Genomic DNA, 19,163 nt, shown 5'->3' on the forward strand with positions numbered 1-19,163 from the left:
GTAAATAATAATAAAAATAAAGATTGAATAGAGTTGATTTGCAAAATTGAAAATATGGAAAATTATGGGATCAATCCAATTATTTTCAAAATTAAATATGAAATATAGTATATTAATTTTTTATATTAAAAAAAAAAAAAAACATTCCACCTAATTTTAAAAACATGATTTCAATTTATGTATTTTTTTTAAAAAAAATTATCTTAAAAAAATAATTTAAATTCTATTTTAATCACACAAAAAATGGTTGCAATTTTATTACACAAAAATCATGTTGACTTATATTCTTTACTTGGAGAGGGAAAAAAACAGTGAGTTTCAACTTGTTGCTTCATAGAGCAAACAAAATAAATATATTCTTTGTTAAAAAAATTATAATATTAAATAAAAATAATATAATATTGTGGATCCCGTATTTTTGCTTGATGCGTTCCCATTTAATGGCAAACTCGCTTTTTATTTGAAATAATTTATTGATTAAGAAAATGACTTGGAGTCGGCACTTATTTTTGTTTTATTTTTAAAAGGTAAATAAAATAAGAAAGAAAACCCTAAATGTGACTCCTTATTTGAAAAAACAGGTCTATAAAAAATCGAGTCGGGTCCGGGGGTCAAGTTACTTATTGGGAAGGTACGGTAAAGATCAAAGCACCCCTCTAAGTCCCTAAAAACGAGTCTCTACTAAATAAAATGAAACAATCATGGCAATCGGTAATGAAATCAATGGATATCAAGATGATCACAAATCAAAATCAAGTCATGATAATAAATAAATGAACAAAGTGAGAGCGAGAGCGTACCTTGGCAGCAGGTAATAAAGCGCTATCATGAAACAGAGTTAATGCGCAATAGTAAATACAAAATATATCGCATGCATGTCAAATATCGGAACAAAAAAAATCAAGCAATATTCATTAGGCATAGCAATTGACAAACAAAAGAGAAATCTCATATGTGGGGCCCCCACCTAAACCCAATTTATCTTGCACGAATTGGTTACACAAATTGCGTTATTTTGGAATTATGAAAATTGTCTCCATGCTTGTTAAAGTAGTGAAAAAACGAAAAAAATAATTAAGAACCAAATAATTAAGAACCAAATAAAATCACAAGATGCGTACTTGAATGAAAAATGGCAACATGTTTATTAAAAATTAGGTTTTGGTGAATTAGGATTTTAATGAAGAAAAGAAAAATAAAGAAAGAAGAAAATAATGCTAATAATAATGATAATAATAATAATAATAATAATGGAAAATAAATAAATAAATGAATAACATAAAATAAAACAATAAAATAAATAAATAAATAATTATATGAAAGATGAATGAATAAAAATAATTAAGTTAGGCGAATAAACAGATCAAATAAAGGAATTTAAAACCATTTGAAAGACAAATTTTTGGAAATTAAGTTTTGAAACTAAATTGAAAATTGAAGTTTTAAGAACTAAATTGAAAATTTGGGATTTTAGAAAAGTAATTTGAAACTGGGAGTCATGAAAATTGGAACTTGGAAAATTACTCGAGGATTAAAGTCTGGAAATTGGAATTTTGGAGGATTATTTAGGGACATAATTTTAAATAAATGAATAAGTGAATAAATAAATGAATGGAATAATAATAATGACGAAATAATAATGATTGGATAAATAATTGCGAAAGTTAGAATTTTGGAAATTGGAGGATAGAGAACGTACTTGGATAATGAGTATATTTTATAAGATTCCTCCAAAAACGCTAGAGTGGTTAAGGCAAGTATAAATTATATAAAATATCCATTATGCCTAATATACAATGTCGAAGCCAAAATCGAGCTAAGATAAATCGAATGACTCCAAAAATAATAACAATTTCAAGTAAAGTATAAAATCATCAGCATGCAGTTAAAAAAGGAAGCATCATAAAACAATTTCTGAAAAAATGGCTTAGAGTGAAGTTTAATTACAAAAAATTTCAGGAGACAATTCCTACATATCTAGATCAACATACCGAAAGCCAGACACTCATTCAAAGGATAGATCACAGCAAAGACACCTAAAGGTTCTACAAAGTCCAGATTTGATAAGAAAACATGACATACATAAACGAATTTTTTTTAAAATAATAATAATAAATGATCACATAAAATCATAAAAAAAAAAAAAAAATCACACACATAGTTCAAAGTGTCTATATCACATAAAAAATAAATTTAGGGTTAGATAGTACTCAAAAATATTTTTAAAACACCCAAGCTAATCAGATGTCTAGCATCCAGCATGCACATTAGGCACAACTTTAAAAAATCATATCTCCCTCAAAAAGACATATTTTCTAATATTTCATGTGTCTAAGATCAATTTCATGAAGCCTAGAATTGAGAAAAAATATTGAACCAAATTTATAAAGTCTTCTGGTATTTTATTTTTGCAAAAATATCTTAGGTGCCTAGAACCGGGTGAAAACGGAGCCCCTCTAAAAACTCGTTTATATCTTCTATTCTAGAATGACTTTCTAACTCAAACAAAACTTTAAATTCAATTTCAAGAAGTGAGGAAAGTCATACAAGTTTTGGAATTTTTTACAAGTGTTCTAAAGTTGCCGAAACGAATTTTGAATCTAAAGAGTTTATGGCTGAGTAAAAACTGGCAACAAGGATCAAATCATTAATACCTAAGATGGGTAGTTCTTTTCTAACAAACCAATATTAGATCAAGAAATCTTAATAAGAAGAGGTCTCAACAGGTAAACTGATATTATAGCTACATCTGAGATGATAAAGTATCATCCATACCACCAAAATCCTATGTACTTGTAGGAATGTAACTATGAACAGGGTGCACAATTGGGAATTTACGTGCTGAAGCTGATATGTAATACAATTTCAGGACCCCACTAGCTGCCACCAACCTTAGATGACTATCACTATCTTTTAGCCTTGATCCTAAGGGACCAACCATTTAAAGTCCCATAAAAAAAAAAACATAAGTTTTTTGCTGCATTTAGACCTGATTCCACTACCGTTTTTACTGTCGAAGTTGTGCAACATACGAACGTTTTGACCACCAACCTGCTGGTTCCTCTTTAAGTGTACACACGCTCTCATAAAGCTCATGCATAGAAACCAACTTGTTGCTTCCTCTTTAAGTGTATACACCCTCTCTTTGGTGTATGGTAGCAAATCCAATTCTAAAGGGACTCCACGTGGTTATTAATCTTTTCCACATAAGTGTCATTTGTTTGGAATCTCTTCAAATGAGAAGCAGCTACTAAATGGACCTTTTTGTATGCCAAATGAGAGAAGTTAGGTGGTTTATTATTATTCACTTCCAAAACAAGAGCGAAATCTGGATAATTTTCCTTCAACTCCTTAACATCCACCACTAAGCGACTGGTGAAATACTTTTCAGCAATATGAGCCAGGTTAAACATCACAAGAAGTAAACCATCTTCCAATGGGTTTGCCATAAATACTGATGCGGAGACCGCAAGAGCCATTAGTACATGAATGTTTACCTTTCCACCAGTAATATCAATAAGAGCATCAACAAATGCTAAGACCCCAACGAGAGGAAAAGCAATGAAAATGAAGGGATAGCCAACATGAAAGGTGCTGCACTTAGAAAACGGTTTCTTACATATATTCATTACAGTGAATAATGCAACCCTCTCTCCTTACGACCTTGAAAACTCCTCAAAATCCACCCTATAAGGACCTCAACACTCACCAGAAAATCAAGAAATTGCCCTCTTTCCAGTTCCCATTTTTCACCTAAACCATACATTCACCACAAACCATGCCTCAATCGGTGCCAAGCAATCTTTCCCACGAAAGAGCAGTCACATGAGAAACCATAAAGCTTGATCTATTTTTCCAAACTTGGGTACCAAGTTCTAACAACATCTAGAAGCCATCCTATAGCACCATCAACTAGTGATGCACATACGGCTATGCACCTGAAATACCCACAGGAAAACAGAGGAAAATAACCAAGAAAACAGAACATGAAGAATGAAAACCAAAAAAGAAAAGAAAAAACATTGAAAGTCACATTTCGTGTTTCTTTCAAGGGGCTTAGGTTGGCGGGAGGAGCATAAGCAAATTCAAACAAGCAAAGGCAACCAAAGTCCTCACATAACACATAGTAAATAGGAAAATAGAGACTTACAGTCCCAAACCAAGACTAGGGAATTCCAAAGAAAAAAATCAACAATAACAATTATGTGAGCAATCTAATATCTATGCAAACAAATATATGACCTCTGTCATTCAATCTCTAGACATCCAGACGAGATTCAAAATCTAGCAAAGATTCATACGTAACTAAAGGATAATGGGAATGGAAAAGGAGTCTACAACAAATGTACCTAGTAAAGCCCTTCTTCCAGCAGGAAAATCCCCACTCACGTGTGGTCTCAAATCTCTTCCTTTGCTTTTCTCCATTCCTTCCTGATTCGTGCCCAATTGGTGTCTCAACTGATTCGTGTCCAGCTGGTGCTTCTTGATTGAGGGAGTAATCAACAAAATTTATAACCTATTACACCATGAACTAGGGTAGCAAAGACAAAGCTACTATAGCATAGTGGCTCTAGGATCGTTCACTGGGATGGGTTTTCACTTTGCAAATGATATTAATTCAAAGCTGAATTGACGCCTTTTCATTTCAAGGTTAGCTTTAAAAGAAAACATAAAGATGTTTGAATGAAAAAGGTTGGTTTTAAGCTAACCAAAAATAGTAACTAATTTTAATTACAAAGAAAAGTGTTTCTTGGAGTTTAGATCACTAGGCTCAGATTCCTCATACAAAAAGGGAGTTTCGGTCACTTGTTTCTTTTCCTCACATTAGAGAATTAACATATAGTTCCTTTTCCAACCGGTGTTGTACAGATGCTTCCCATTAATGGGTTCAAATACTAAATCCCTCTCACTGATGCACCTTGCAATGACTCATACCTCTCACCTAACACTTGCCATTCAAGGTGATCTTTAACCTTGGATTACCCGTCAAAAGCTCGCAAGAGATAACTAATGGATGTCTCCTTGGAGTCCAAAAGCTTACCAAGTGTTGGCAATTCTAGAAAATCTTACCTTCAAGTCACTTCCCAAAAGTTCGCAAGAGATAAACTAGTGAATCTCCATGGACGAAGATCACTTGCCTTACCAAGTGTTCACTCAAGTGAATTGAAGGTGTTTTAAGTTGACTAAAAAGATAAAAACCATTAACGGGTCACACTTTCTCTTCATTAAAAACTAAAACAACAAAACTTCCAATTTATGCATGAGGAAACTTACCCGGCTTTCTTCAGGTTGCTAGGATCAATTTCAGAATGCAAAGTGGAAATTCCCGATTTTTCTTCTCGCATTGGGGACAACAACATAAAGGATGGTTGTTTCCCGAACCGGTATAGGTTTAACAATGAATTTTTAATCCATAAAAAGTCAATAGAGATGGTAGTCAAGTTCCATTAATGGCTTTAGACACTATGGGTCTTCACCTTGAGCCACTTTCCAATGGCTCGTACATGATAACTAATGGACTGATATGGATCTAGCAATAAGCATCCACAGAGACCTGAAGCTTACCATGTATTGGCCATTCAAAGTGATTCTAAGGGATTTAAAGCAAAACTTTAGATTTAAAAGCCATTTATGAACTCCAACTACCTGTATTTAATGCACGAGAGTTTTCCACCTTTGCATCTGGACTTTTCACCTAGCTTCCTTCACCCAAGAAACAAAAAGCCTAGCCACTCATCCTCTGAGAAAACATCTCAGAGAATGTTTGGCTAGCAAGAAAATGAAAATGAAAGAGAAGGAAAAACAGAGCAAGGCTCTGTATATTCTATATAATTATATATCTATATAATGGATCTCCTGCAGAAAGCTCTCTGAGAGTCCCCCTGGAACAAGCTCCTCCAAAAGTCACATTTCTAGTGTTTACAAGAGAGTTTATATAGGAAGGTAATTTACCATTCCTTGGATACTTCCTAGCTAAGGAATTACATGAGTGGCTGAATACAAGGAGAAAATGGAAATTTATACAAAAATATCTAAAGAAAAGATCTAAAAGAGTCGGTGCACAAATATCAGGAAACTTCAGGAGGAATTCCACAGCACTGTGCAAAATGGCTACGAAATCATTTCGCAGCAAAAAGGTGATTTCGCAGCCGTGCAAAATCTTCCTTTAGCTTGGAGTGATTGGCTTCCAATGGCTGTAACTCCTTCATTTCAACTCCGAATCGCACTCCGTTTGAAGCATTGGATTGTTGACTTCCCGAGCTTTGAAATGGTATATAAAAAAAAAAGTAGAAAATGGACTTCAGGAAGTGCTCCAAAAGTGTGAAAGAAGACTATAGCTGCTGTCCTCTGTTTTCCTCTTTGCTTTTCTCCTCCTTGCATTCCGGATTTGCTTATGGAAAAGGACTTTAAAGCTTCGGTTCTTCATGTTTCTGAGCTCTTCATTGCTTTGCCATGGATTCCAAATAACTCTCCTCAATCTTTGATTGCTTTGGTGATCAAAAAGCTATCAAAACACCAAAACTTAACACAATTTGATTAGAATTGATTGCAAGGGTCCTTAACATGTTAATTGGGTTAAAAGGTAATAATTACTACTCAAGAGTGTTTAAAAGAGTTAATTACAAGCTACAAAATAGCACTTTTTGAGTAGTAATCACTTCCTCCTCTTCTGAAAACCGTCCAAGAAGTATATATCTCTCAGCCTCTTTCTCCCATGTTTTTGTCTTCCCCCAGAAGCCATCACCTACTCCACTATGCATCATTCCGCCAATGTGTCACCCTCCAAACCACCACCATGACCAGCCATGCTTTTTAGCCACATGTCCATGCAGCCCGTTTTATTTTTTTTTCCCAGAAAGAGGTCTCCTCCCCCACTTCAAAGAAATAGAAAAAAATTCCATTTCCTAGGTCATTCGCAAAAAGAGGTCTACAAATATGCCCATCTTCTGTAGAGTTCACGAGTGTAGGAATATGAACACTAGAGTGAAAAGAAAGTGTGGATAATGAGTGGAACGAAATGGACTCTACCGAAGAAGAAGAAGACCCCCCATAGGGACACCAGTGAAACCTGAACCCACTCAGACCAACAGACGAACACAAAGGCTCTGATCCTAAAAGAAAAGGATATCACAAAATGCCTCTAAGGCCACACTAAGGACCTAGGCTCCCTCTAAGACGTCTCCAAAAGTGACTCGAAAGACCATATCAAAGATGAATAACGGTCGAACCACTCTGTAGTACAAGAAAGAATGTGCCCGAAGGAGATTATCCTATGTGAACTACATGAAAACGACAAGTGTAGGGTGCCCAACAACATGACTGAAGTATGAGTCGTGAACTCAAAGGATTGTGTCATGAGTAGTGAAAAGAGAAATTTGGAAGAGCAATGACAAATAGGCGATAAGCATAGGGTAATGAGGTGAGGAAAATGAGGATAAGTGCAAAGCCATGAAGGCAAGATGTGTAATGCCAGTGAATATGAATGCCAAGGATTGTGACTCTAAATGGTACAACTGAGGAGAAATGACTCTGAACGTAAAAAACAAGAAAAGATGGTGACTCAAGGTGCCTGAACGGATATGTGTAACGACTCTGAACGCTAAACTAAATAAAGATGGTGGCATGGAATGTTTGAATGAGTATGAAGAATGGCTCTGAACGCCTAAACTAAAGAAAGATGGTTACTCAAAATGCATGAATAGGAATGAAAAATGGCTCTGAACGCCCAAATGGAGGATGAAAATGTAACTCAAAAGGATTGAAGGAGTACGCCCAATGACACTAAAGGCCAAAAATGAAGGGAAATAGTGATAAATCTGGATGTCGAATGAAAAAATAGACGTGAGGACTCTGAGTGTCGAATTAAAAATGTGGCTCTGAACGCCGAGAAGACATCGACTCTGAACATCAAACTGAAAGTGTGGCTCTGAACGCCAAACTGAAGATATGGCACTGAACACTGAACAGAAGAAATGCATGATGGCTCGGAATGCCAAACTAGAAACAAACAATGGCTCTGAACGCCAAAATGAAGATGTGGCTCTGAACGCCAAACCGAAACGGAACAAGGCTTTGAACGCCTAAGCTGAAGACAAACGACGACTTTGAACTCCAAGATGACGATACGACTCTAAACGCTAAGATGACGACATGAATCTGAACGTCAGAATGAACATGTGGCTCTGAATTCCAAACAAAAAATGATCAATGACTTTGAACGCCAAATCGAAAATGCGATGGCTTTGGATGTCAAAATGAAAAAAAATGGCTCTGAACGCCAAACGGAAAATGGCTCTAGATATCGAACTAAAGACAAACAACGACTCTGAACACTAAATTGAAGATACGGCTCTGAACGCCGAACTAAAGGTGTGGCTCTGAATGCCAAAATAAAGGTGTGGCTTTAAACGCCAAAATAAAGGTGTGGCTCTAAACGCCGAAATAAAGGTGTGGCTCTAAATGCCGAACAAAAAAACAAGGATCTGGATGTCGAAATGAAAATGTGGCTCTGAACGCTAAACGAAAAAGGTGATAGCTCTGAGCGCCAAACTGAAGATGTGGTTCTGAACGTCAAGATGAGAATACAGCTCTGAACCCTAAAATAGAAAATGAATAACGACTCTGAATGCCAAATAGAAAATGTCTTAGATATCGAAATGAATGTGTGGTTCTGAACACTGAACCAAAAATGAACGATGGCTCTAGACGCCAAAACGAAAAAATGTAATGATATCGAACTAAAAGCATACGATGGCTCTGAACGTCGAACAAAAAGAATGGTTATGAACGCCAAACTAAAAGTAATAGCCATGAATGCTAAACAAAAACAACGGCTCTGAACGTCAAATTAAAACAGCGGTTCTGAATGCCAAACTAAAGAAAGATGGTGTCATCAAATGCCAAAATGAAAATATGGCTCTGAATGCCACACTGAAAATAGATGGTGGCTCTGAACGCCAAACGAAAATTGATATGATGACCCTGAATGCCGAACTAAAACCATGGCTCTGAATGTAAAACTGCGAAGAGACAGTGGCTTTGAATGTCAAACTGAAAGTAATAACTATGAATGCCAAGCGAGAACAACAGCTTTGAACGCCAAACTAAACTGATAACTATGAACGTCAAACCGAGAGAGATGACTCTGAACGTTGCAATCAAGAGGACATGGTGGCTTTGAACGTGAAGCTGAAAATGGACGACTCTAAATGTCATAATTGAGAATGGATGGTGGCTCTAAACACCAAACTGCAAGGAAATGATGAGGGGGGGGGGAATATGCCCCAGTGTAGTGTGCCGCCACAACTCTCCATCCTCTGAGAAGGTCTCAAAGAGACTCCATGAGTCTCGAAAGATGCTCTGCTAATGAGTGAGAATGATCGAATCGACTATGAACATAGTCTCACAACTCATCCGACTAAATCACGAGGTTTGATGAAGGGTCGCAATAAATTGAACTCCTCTAACTCGAAATGCTCTCTTGGGAGAATCCATCATCATCTCAAATGAATAATCCACTAAGGAGTCTCAAGATAATAGTCTCCTGGGGTAACCACCATGATCTTAATGCAATAATCTACTGAAGAATCATGGATAACGAGGTAGTTAAAACCCAAATGTCATGCTCTACTGAAGGCTCATCTCGACGAAAAATCATAGGAATAGTGGCCAACAAAACAAATAAAATATCTCTCGGCTGAGCGATGAAGACTTACAACGGATCTATGAGAAAACCATCATCTCTACAACTGAAGAAGGGAAATATGCCCTAGTATAATAACTACTGCATCTAGTTTGTCCCGATAACTCGAGAATAACTCCATGGATGTATAAGAGATCTTATCTGTACTCCATTGAAATGATGATGAGGAAGGCTATGCACCGGAGATAACTAAATCCAAGAATCATGACAATATAAAAAAATATAAGCTCCACCAAATGGCTCCAGAAAAGCTCCATCGAAGAATCATGGCAAAATGAAGTCAAGTCATAAGCCTAATGTGCATATCGTAATTGGGGGTGATCACGCAAATCAATGAAGATCCACAGATCTCAGCTGAATAGGAAATATGCCCCAGTATGACATCGGATGAGCGGTAAGTAAAAAAATCAAACAACACCAAATCATCCATCAACAAATACGTGATCTTGGTCACCCACGTCCATAACTGGATCAAACTCACAGATCAAAAGGCATACCTCATAAAAAAAAAACATGATGACATCCTAATGCAGAAAGGTGTGGGTCTGACTAAATGGCTCGAGGGAGGCTCTCCTTAGAGATCATGAAAAGAAAGCAAGCAGGCCATCATCTCGGAGTGCATCCCATAAGTGGAAGTGATCATGTGGCTCCATGAAGATCTATAACTCTCAACCGAAATGAAAATATGCCCCAGTGTGGCATCAAATATATGGTTGGTCGGAAATTGGGTGACATGAAATCATCCATCATCAAATGTGTGATCCCAGTAATCCAAATTGAACCCAAACGTCAAGGAAGCATATTTCGGAATAAGAAGCATGGTGACATACAAATGTCGAAAAATATGGGCCTGACTAGATGGCTCAAGAAAGGCTCCACTGGAGGATCATGATAAAATAACAAACACATCCTCGTCTCGGTGTGCATCTCGCGAATGGGGATGAGCGTGCGACTCCATGAAGATTGGAAAATCTCATCCGAAATAGAATATGCCCCAGTATGACATCAGATATATGGTAGGTCGAAAATCGAATGACATGAAATGTGTGATCCTGGTAATCTGAATTGAACCCAACGTGAAGGAAGCGTCTCCCGGAATAAGAAGCATGATGACAGACAAATGTTGAACATGATGACTAGGTGGCTCTGGGGAGGCTCCATTGAGGGATCATGATAAAATAACGAACACGTCCTCGTCTCGGTGCGCATCCCGTAAGTGGGAATGATCATGTGGCTCCATGAAGATCTATAACTCTCAACCGAAATGGAAATATGCCCCAGTATGGCATAGATGTATGGTAGATAAAAAAATCAAATGACATCAACTCATCCATCATCAAATGTGTGATCTCCGTTATCTAAATCCAACCCAAACGTCAAGGAAACGTCTCCTAGAATAAGAAGCATGATGACATACAAATGCCGAAAAATACGGGCCTGACTAGATGGCTCAAGAGAGGCTCCATTGGGGGATCATGATAAAATAACGGACACGTCCTTGTCTCAATGTGCATCCCGTAAGTGGGAGTGATCATGTAGCTCCATGAAGATCTATAACTCTCAACTGAAACAGAAATATGCCCCAGTATGACATCAGATGTATGGTAGGTCGAAAAATCAGATGACCTCAAATCATCTATCATCAAATGTGTAATCCCGATCATCCATATGCACAACTGAATCGAGTTCAAACATCAAAGAGACGTCTCCCAGAAGAAGAAGCATGATGATATATGAATGCTGAAAAGTGTGAGCCTGACTTAATGGCCTAAGAAAGACTCTACTGAGAGATCATGATAAGATAACAATAGACTATCTCCTCGGCTTGCATCTTGTGAGTGATGAGGGTCATGTGACTCCATGAAGAGGGGCATTGTACGCCTAAAATGGGAGATCATAGTCTACGACTCTAAGTCAAACCACTGAAGGGTGACTAAAATCAGGATGATCAACTCACTAAAATGAGGACACAACTATCTCTGGAAATGGGGTATGCCTTAGATGAAACCCAAAGGAAAGAGATACCACAAATGAAACCAAAATGAGAGGATGCCATAAATGAAATTAATGTTAGAGGAATGTCCTAAACAAACTGAATGAAGAGGGATGCACTAAACAAACTGAAGAAATGGGGTGCCCTAAATAATCTGACAGTAGGGTGATGCCCTAAATAAACTGAAAGTAGGAGGATGTCCTAAATAAATTAACGGTAGGTGGATGCCCTAAATAAACAGTGGTAGGGGGATGCCCTAAATAAACTGAAGAAAAGAGGAAACCCTAAATAAACTAAAGAAAAGGGAGATGCCCTAAACAAAATGATAGTATGGGGATGCCCTAAACAAACTAACAATAGGGGGATGCCCTTAAACAAATTAAATAAAGGGGGATGCCCTAAACAAAATGATAGTAGGGGGATGCCCTAAATAAACTAAAAATAGGGGAATGCCCTAAACAAGATAAAGGAAAGGAGATGCCCTAAACAAAATGACAGTAAGGGAATGCCCTAAACAAGCTGAAGGTAGGGGGATGCCCTAAATAAACTAAAAGTAGGGGGATGCCCTAAACAAGATGAAGGAAGGGAGATGCCCTAAACAAGATGAAGGAAGGGAGATGCCCTAAACAAAATGATAGTAAATGGATGCCCTAAATAAACAAACAGTAGGGGGATACCCTAAACAAAATGACAGTAGAAGGATGCCCTAAATAAACAAACAGTAGGGGGGTGCCCTAAACAAGCTAAAGAAAGGAGGATGCCTTAAACAAAATGACAGTAGGGGGATGCCCTAAATAAACAAACAATAGGAGGATGCCCCAAGGAAATGAGAAAAGTATGCAATCTACAAACGAAAACACTTAAAGCAAAAACAAGAAACAAATAATGTGGTTTACAACCAAAAACACCCAAAATAACCCTAAATAAGTGATTGAGATAATGAACTCAATGAAAAGGGTGGATCCTACAGTAAAAGACTCAAAAGTATCAGCAAATGGGTCGAACGACCATGAAATCAACAGGAGATATGATAAACCCAGAAAGGGGGTATGCCCCAGTATGACGACTCACAAGAATCAGGAAGTAGAATGAGTAGTGAGAAAATCTGCAAAAGATCTCATGAACTCAAGGATGGAGGTAAGCCCCAATGTAAAATAGTAACCAACATAAGACACAAAATGTCACCGTACAAGACACTTTAGGATATGCTCAACGATGATGCAATGAAAAAGTCTAATATCAATGAATAAATGCTTAAACAAGACTATACATCACAAAAACTATGCTAACAAAGCAAAACTAAAATAACGGACCAGACAAATGCTGACCAAGACTCCAAGTCTGAAAAGTAAGCAAAACAAGACACAACATATCAGCTATAAACATGAAAACATCACCACAAATATATCAACAACCTAATAGGAGCTGCCATCATGGAAAAAGTTGAACCTAATGTCCAAAGGCATGTGAAAACTCAACCAGAAAGCTCAAGACTAATCTATATCCTCCTCTAATCAAAATAATTGGATAAATCCATGTAGGATGATGAAATATGTGGGCTCAAAATATGTGAGGCTCTGACAAGATGGATGCATGTATAATGATGTCAAATGTAGGATCTATGAGTGTGTAACAAAGGAAAGTGGGTATCCAAGTCAAACCAAGTATGTTGAGAAGACTGAACCCAAGGTGTCAATGACTCTATGATCTATCAAAAGCAACAATCATAAACAGGAAGTGGAGTCTCAATGTCAAAATCAGCGAGATGGTTGCGCCCCAGTATGAATACATCATCTCAAAATGGGTAAGCACTCAATGCAAGATAATATCTGGAAAGTATGTGTCTGGCATAAACCGTCATCTCACAAAATCCATCACCGATGAGTGGGCTATGCCCGAGTGTAAGCATCTCCAAAGCAAACATCGATGAGAGGAGTACAACCAACCATACATCTATAATTAAAATGAATCTCCACTTCTCAAAGTCATCGTGGTGATGTGAAAAGAGTCTCTGACCTCATCTAAAGAAATAACATACCCTAATGTGAAAAAAATCAATCAAAGTGATATGCCTCAACAAAAATGCGATCTGACATGATCATGCCCAGATGTAAGCTGATATCTCTAGGATCAATCGCTAATGAAAGGATTATGCCCTAATATAAGGCAATCTCTGAAATGACTAAACTCCGTTGCATGCTCTCACAAGTGTCTGTGTCCAGATCCAATCATCTCAAACATTTGTCAACAATGATGAGAAGACTATGCTCCTATAAACACATCCAATCAAAGCACCCAATCATATCTCATACTCCAATGTGAAAGGAATCTAATCACCTTCAAGGAACAACTATGCCTCAAAAACCATCATCAATTGAGAAATATGCCCCTGTGCAAAGTACACCAGATTAAATATACCAATCATGTCTCATGCTCCAATGTGAAAAATGACGTCTGATTTTCTCTGAAAGGTGGCCATGACTCAAAAATTCATCATCCATTGAGAGAAGTATGCCCTGGCATAATGGCCATTTAAAAAAAGATCAACCCTCGACCAAGAAAGGTGTGCCCCAATGCGATGTATCAAATAGAATGGCTACATACCCGATAAAAAAACTCTCTGAGATGGCTATGCCCTAGTGTAAGGTAATACCACAACTCCTGGCCTATCATAATCAAAATGTTCTCCAACCAATCCCAAGTATTGTCCACATGAGAGCTATCAAAACACAATGCATGATATCGTGGCCTTAGGGCGGTAATAAGGTGAAAGGAATGAAAGGAAACAAGGCTCAAATACCTAATGATAAACCCCATACCCTCATGTATAAAATGTAATATGTGCATAGAGTCTCACAAACCATGGATCTGAGAACGTCCAATATGAATATAGCAATGATGAAGAAATAATCCAAGATGAATATATCAATAATGAAAGAGAAGAAATGAATAATATAGATCTATTGATGGGATGCATAAGGATAATGTGTGAAAAATATCAAACACGATATATAAACCGATATGTACAAAGAACAATGTAGCCAAGGCGAATGAAATACCATGAGAAGGACAAATAAATCGAAGGAAAATGAGTGAACACTAATCCACTCAAATCAAGTCATGGAGAACGGTCAAATCACCAATGTATGTAATGACGGGGAGGACAATGATTCGGAGTCCTTAGGAAAAGGCCATTCGTTTCTCACGCATAAGATACATAACGAAATAGACACAAGGAGGTGAAAGCCTCCTGAAAGTTCACATACGAACTTTCATAAGCAACTGACTCAAAAGAATAACTTTGTTTTGTTTTTGTTTTTGTTTTTTGTTTTTTTTTTTTTTGGCACATACTCTGAATATCAATAAACGAACTCCTTTGAGAATACATAATGAAATGGATATACTCTCAAACAATGATGTACATGAACTCTCTCTAATAAAATGACCTTCTCAACTAAGGATCTCCGAACCAATGTCCATGAGATAGGAGTGGAAAAGGACATGACCATCCTCCATGCACTGAAATGTGAAAGATTATCACTCATGGCATAGAAAGAAATGCGATGATGAAGATGAAGAATGAAACAAAAGATATAAACAATGAAGTATGATGAAGAATGATGTTAGGACAACAAAAAAATAGTGAAGAAGATGAGCCAATAAGTCCATGGCTCATGAGACTCCTGAATAAATCATATATACACCAAAGGGTCCCTATCCCAGTGTAAAAGGTGAGCAAGGCTATGAGAAAGAAAAGACTATAATGCTCATGTGAGGCTCAAAGGGCTAGCAATAGTCTAGATGTCAATGAAGGTAATAGGATGCGAGCTAACGAAGCGAAGGCCACCCATCTTGCAACCACAGTTTCAAACATCGTGCTCTCAAACCCTTAAATGATCAATACTAAAGATTAATATCCATGTCAACCCTCTGGAATCGTGTGCCGAACCATACTGTAATTGTTCCACAATAATCTCAAAGGTAATCCTCTCAAAGCAAAGTAAATGACGATATCATCAGGCACAACTGCTCATCACAAGTCAACTCTCATCATATAAGATCAATCTCTATACTCATGGTAGAATAAGTGACAGTCTATCAAGCAATCGATTAATCCTCACGTCGTAAGCCACCCAAAAATTGTAAGTCATCTTTCGCCATGCAAGATCAACCCTGAGCTCAAACTCCTCACACTCTACCTGGTCGGATCGAAGAAATGATATACAAAGCTAGAACAGCTAGGGATGGAAAGGTCATGTAATGGTGTCAAGGGTGATGTTGTGTAAAGCTCACAATGTATGGATGTAGGTCGAAGCAAAGTTAAGGTGTGGAAATGAGGTACCGCTCTGATCATAAGAAGATAGGCCACAATCTCAAACTCCCTAGGTCAAATCTCTGGTCTTAGGCTAATAGGCTTAATATCCTCCATGATAGGTTTAGCCTTAAGACCACAATGTTCAAGTGAAGAGATGCCTCAAATCAAAAGTATAACACATCATATGATATATGATCTTGTGATAGCAATCTAAAACTGGATAAATGACAGAAACTCTAAAGTCATAAAGGTGTCCACTATGAGATGACTACAAATGTGACTAAAGAATCTTTATCAACAATCCAAAAAAAATGAATGAGGTGTGAAGAACAACACTATCACGAGACCGATACTCAATCTATAACAAAATATCCCTAATTCACTTTCAACCCGAGCTCCATAAGAAAAATGATAAGGTGATCAAGATGGATCTCTAAAAAAGGATATGGATGTGAAAACATGCCTTTCACATTCCTGTAATAAAAATATCGGGTTGAAACTAAAATTAGGCAAATCGACCAAAAAAATGAAGTGTCGAGCCCATGACAGGTGAAGAATGTAAAAAGGTGAGCATGATCAATGAGTATATCCCAAAAAGTCGAGTAAAAAGTGACGACAAACTAAAAGAATGTGTCGACTCAAGAAAATAAGACTATCTGAAGTCCTAGGGAGAAAATATGCTAAACTCAATGAGCGATAAAAAGAAACCAAAACCATACAGTAAGGGGTGGTCCAACTGATACTCAAACTCGTACCAATATCTAAACACTCTCAATTGGAGACCAAAAGAGGGAGTACTAGATCTGAACTATAACTAAAGAGGCTTTGAAGGCCCTCAGATGCACCCACATGTAGGGAAGGAAGTCCTGATCGAAGGATCTAAGGCTTAACCTACAAAGTCAAGGTGACTCTAAAAAGAAAATTGGTGGAATTTAAAGGATCCCTAGCAGAAGCGATCGTACCCTCCGACGATATGCAACCCTCTGCACGCCTCTGAAGAGACAGGACACTTCCATGCAAGGTGGTCATCACCTCCACACATGCACTACCTTGACATCCCAAGGGGTTTCCTATGGTGAAAGCTCTCACAACACTCAACACTCAGAAGTCGACTAAAGTGCATAGTGAGTGGTGTAGGTGCATCCGAAAATCCTATGAAGCTAAAGGAGAAAATGTAACGCACTAGTCACACAAATATCCATGAAACCTAACTTTGGGCTACATAGGTCTTCAAATATCGGCCTCCAATTAGCATCAATGTGTCGGCCTCCTCTAGAATGCTCCCAAACATAAATATAGCTCATCACTAGACCCTAATCCTAATCACTAGCTCGGTCGAAGAGTAAATAAAGCAACAAGTCTCATATCAAATACAAGAACAAGGAAAATAAGGTCGACCGAGACTAGGGAGTTTGAGGTAAGGGGATAGATGCGTGTCCCACACAGACGAGCAACTATGCAATCACACAAAATGAGAGAAGTCATGCAATAGACAGTCATGCAAAGCATATGTATATCACTCATATCTACACACAAGCTAATCGAGAAAAATATCTAGCAAGGATAACATGCTCTATAACAATCATGATGATATACAATCAAGAGAATCAATCATGTCAAAATGAACGAGATAAGTAATAAGAGGAATGTACATGTCAAGGTGAGCAGAGTGATCATACAACAAGAAGAGTCAATATGTGAGGATAAGCGAAAGGATCAATCAATATAATCAACATGCCAATTCCTCAACTAAATACAATAGTCAAACATGCATCAAGTATAATGATATCAAGAGCTCTCAACGTGTAATCAGCAATCAAGCAAACAAAAGCACAAAGAGAGGTAGGTACCCACTGATCGACCAATCAAACGCCGCATTTGCCTTATCTTAAGTTCAGGTTTGACTTTCGCATTCCCCAGTGGAGTCGCCATTTTATTTATAGACCTCATTTTGCTGACGACCCAGGGAATGGAATTTTTTTTCCATTTCTTTGAAGTGGGGCTAAAAAGCATGGTTGGCCATGGTGGTGGTTTGGAGAGTGACACATTGGCGGAATGATGCACAGTGGAGCAGGTAATGGCTTGTGGGAGAAGATAGAAACAGGAGAAAAAGAGGTTGGAATATATATATACTTCGTGGACGGTTTTCAGAAGAGGGGAAAGGAAGTGCGAAAAGCAAAGGAAGATATCTGAGACCACACGCGAGTTGAGATTTTCCTGCCGGAAGAAGGGCTTTACCAGGTACATTTGTTGTAGACTCCTTTTCCATTCCCATTATCCTTTAGTTACGTATGAATCTTTGCTAGATTTTGAATCTCATCTGGATGTCTAGAGATTGAATGACAGAGGCCATATATTTGTTTGCATTGATATTAGATTGCTCACATAATTGTTATTGTTGATTTCTTTCTTTGGAATTCCCTAGTCTTGGTTTGGGACTGTAAGTCTCTGTTTTCCTATTTACTGTGTGTTATGTGAGGACTTTGGTTGCCTTTGCTTGTTGGAATTTGCTTATGCTCCTCCCGCCAACCTAAGCCCCTTGAAAGAAACACGAAATGTGGCGTTCACTGTTTTTTCTTTCTTTTTTGGTTTTCATTCTTCATGCTTTGTTTTCTTTGTCATTTTTCTCTGTTTTCCTGTGGGTATTTCGAGTGCATAGATGTGCATCACTAGTTGATGGTGCTATAGGATGGCTTCTAGATGTTGTTAGAACTTGGTACCCAAGTTTGGAAGAAGAGAACAAGCTTTATGGTTTCTCATGTGATTGCTCTTTCGTGGGAAAGATTGCTTGGCATCGATCGAGGCATGGTTTGTGGTGAATGTATGGTTTAGGTGAAAGATGGGAACTGGAAGGGGGGCATTTTCTTGATTTTTTGGTGAGTGTTGAGGTCCTTATAAAGTGACTTTTGAGGAGTTTTCAAGGTTGTAAGGAGATAGGGTTGCACTATTCACTGTAGTGAATATATGTAAGAAACTGTCTTCTTAGTGCAGCATTTTTCATGTTGGCTATCCCTTCATTTTCGTTGCTTTTCCTCTCATTGGGGTCTCAGCATCTCTTGATGCTCTTATTGATATTACTGGTGGAAAGGTAAACATTCATGTACTAATGGCTCTTGCGGCCTTCGCATCAGTATTTATGGGAAACCCGTTGG

The sequence above is a fragment of the Vitis riparia genome, chromosome 6 (assembly GCF_004353265.1).
Source record: "Vitis riparia cultivar Riparia Gloire de Montpellier isolate 1030 chromosome 6, EGFV_Vit.rip_1.0, whole genome shotgun sequence".
Classification (NCBI taxonomy): domain Eukaryota; kingdom Viridiplantae; phylum Streptophyta; class Magnoliopsida; order Vitales; family Vitaceae; genus Vitis; species Vitis riparia.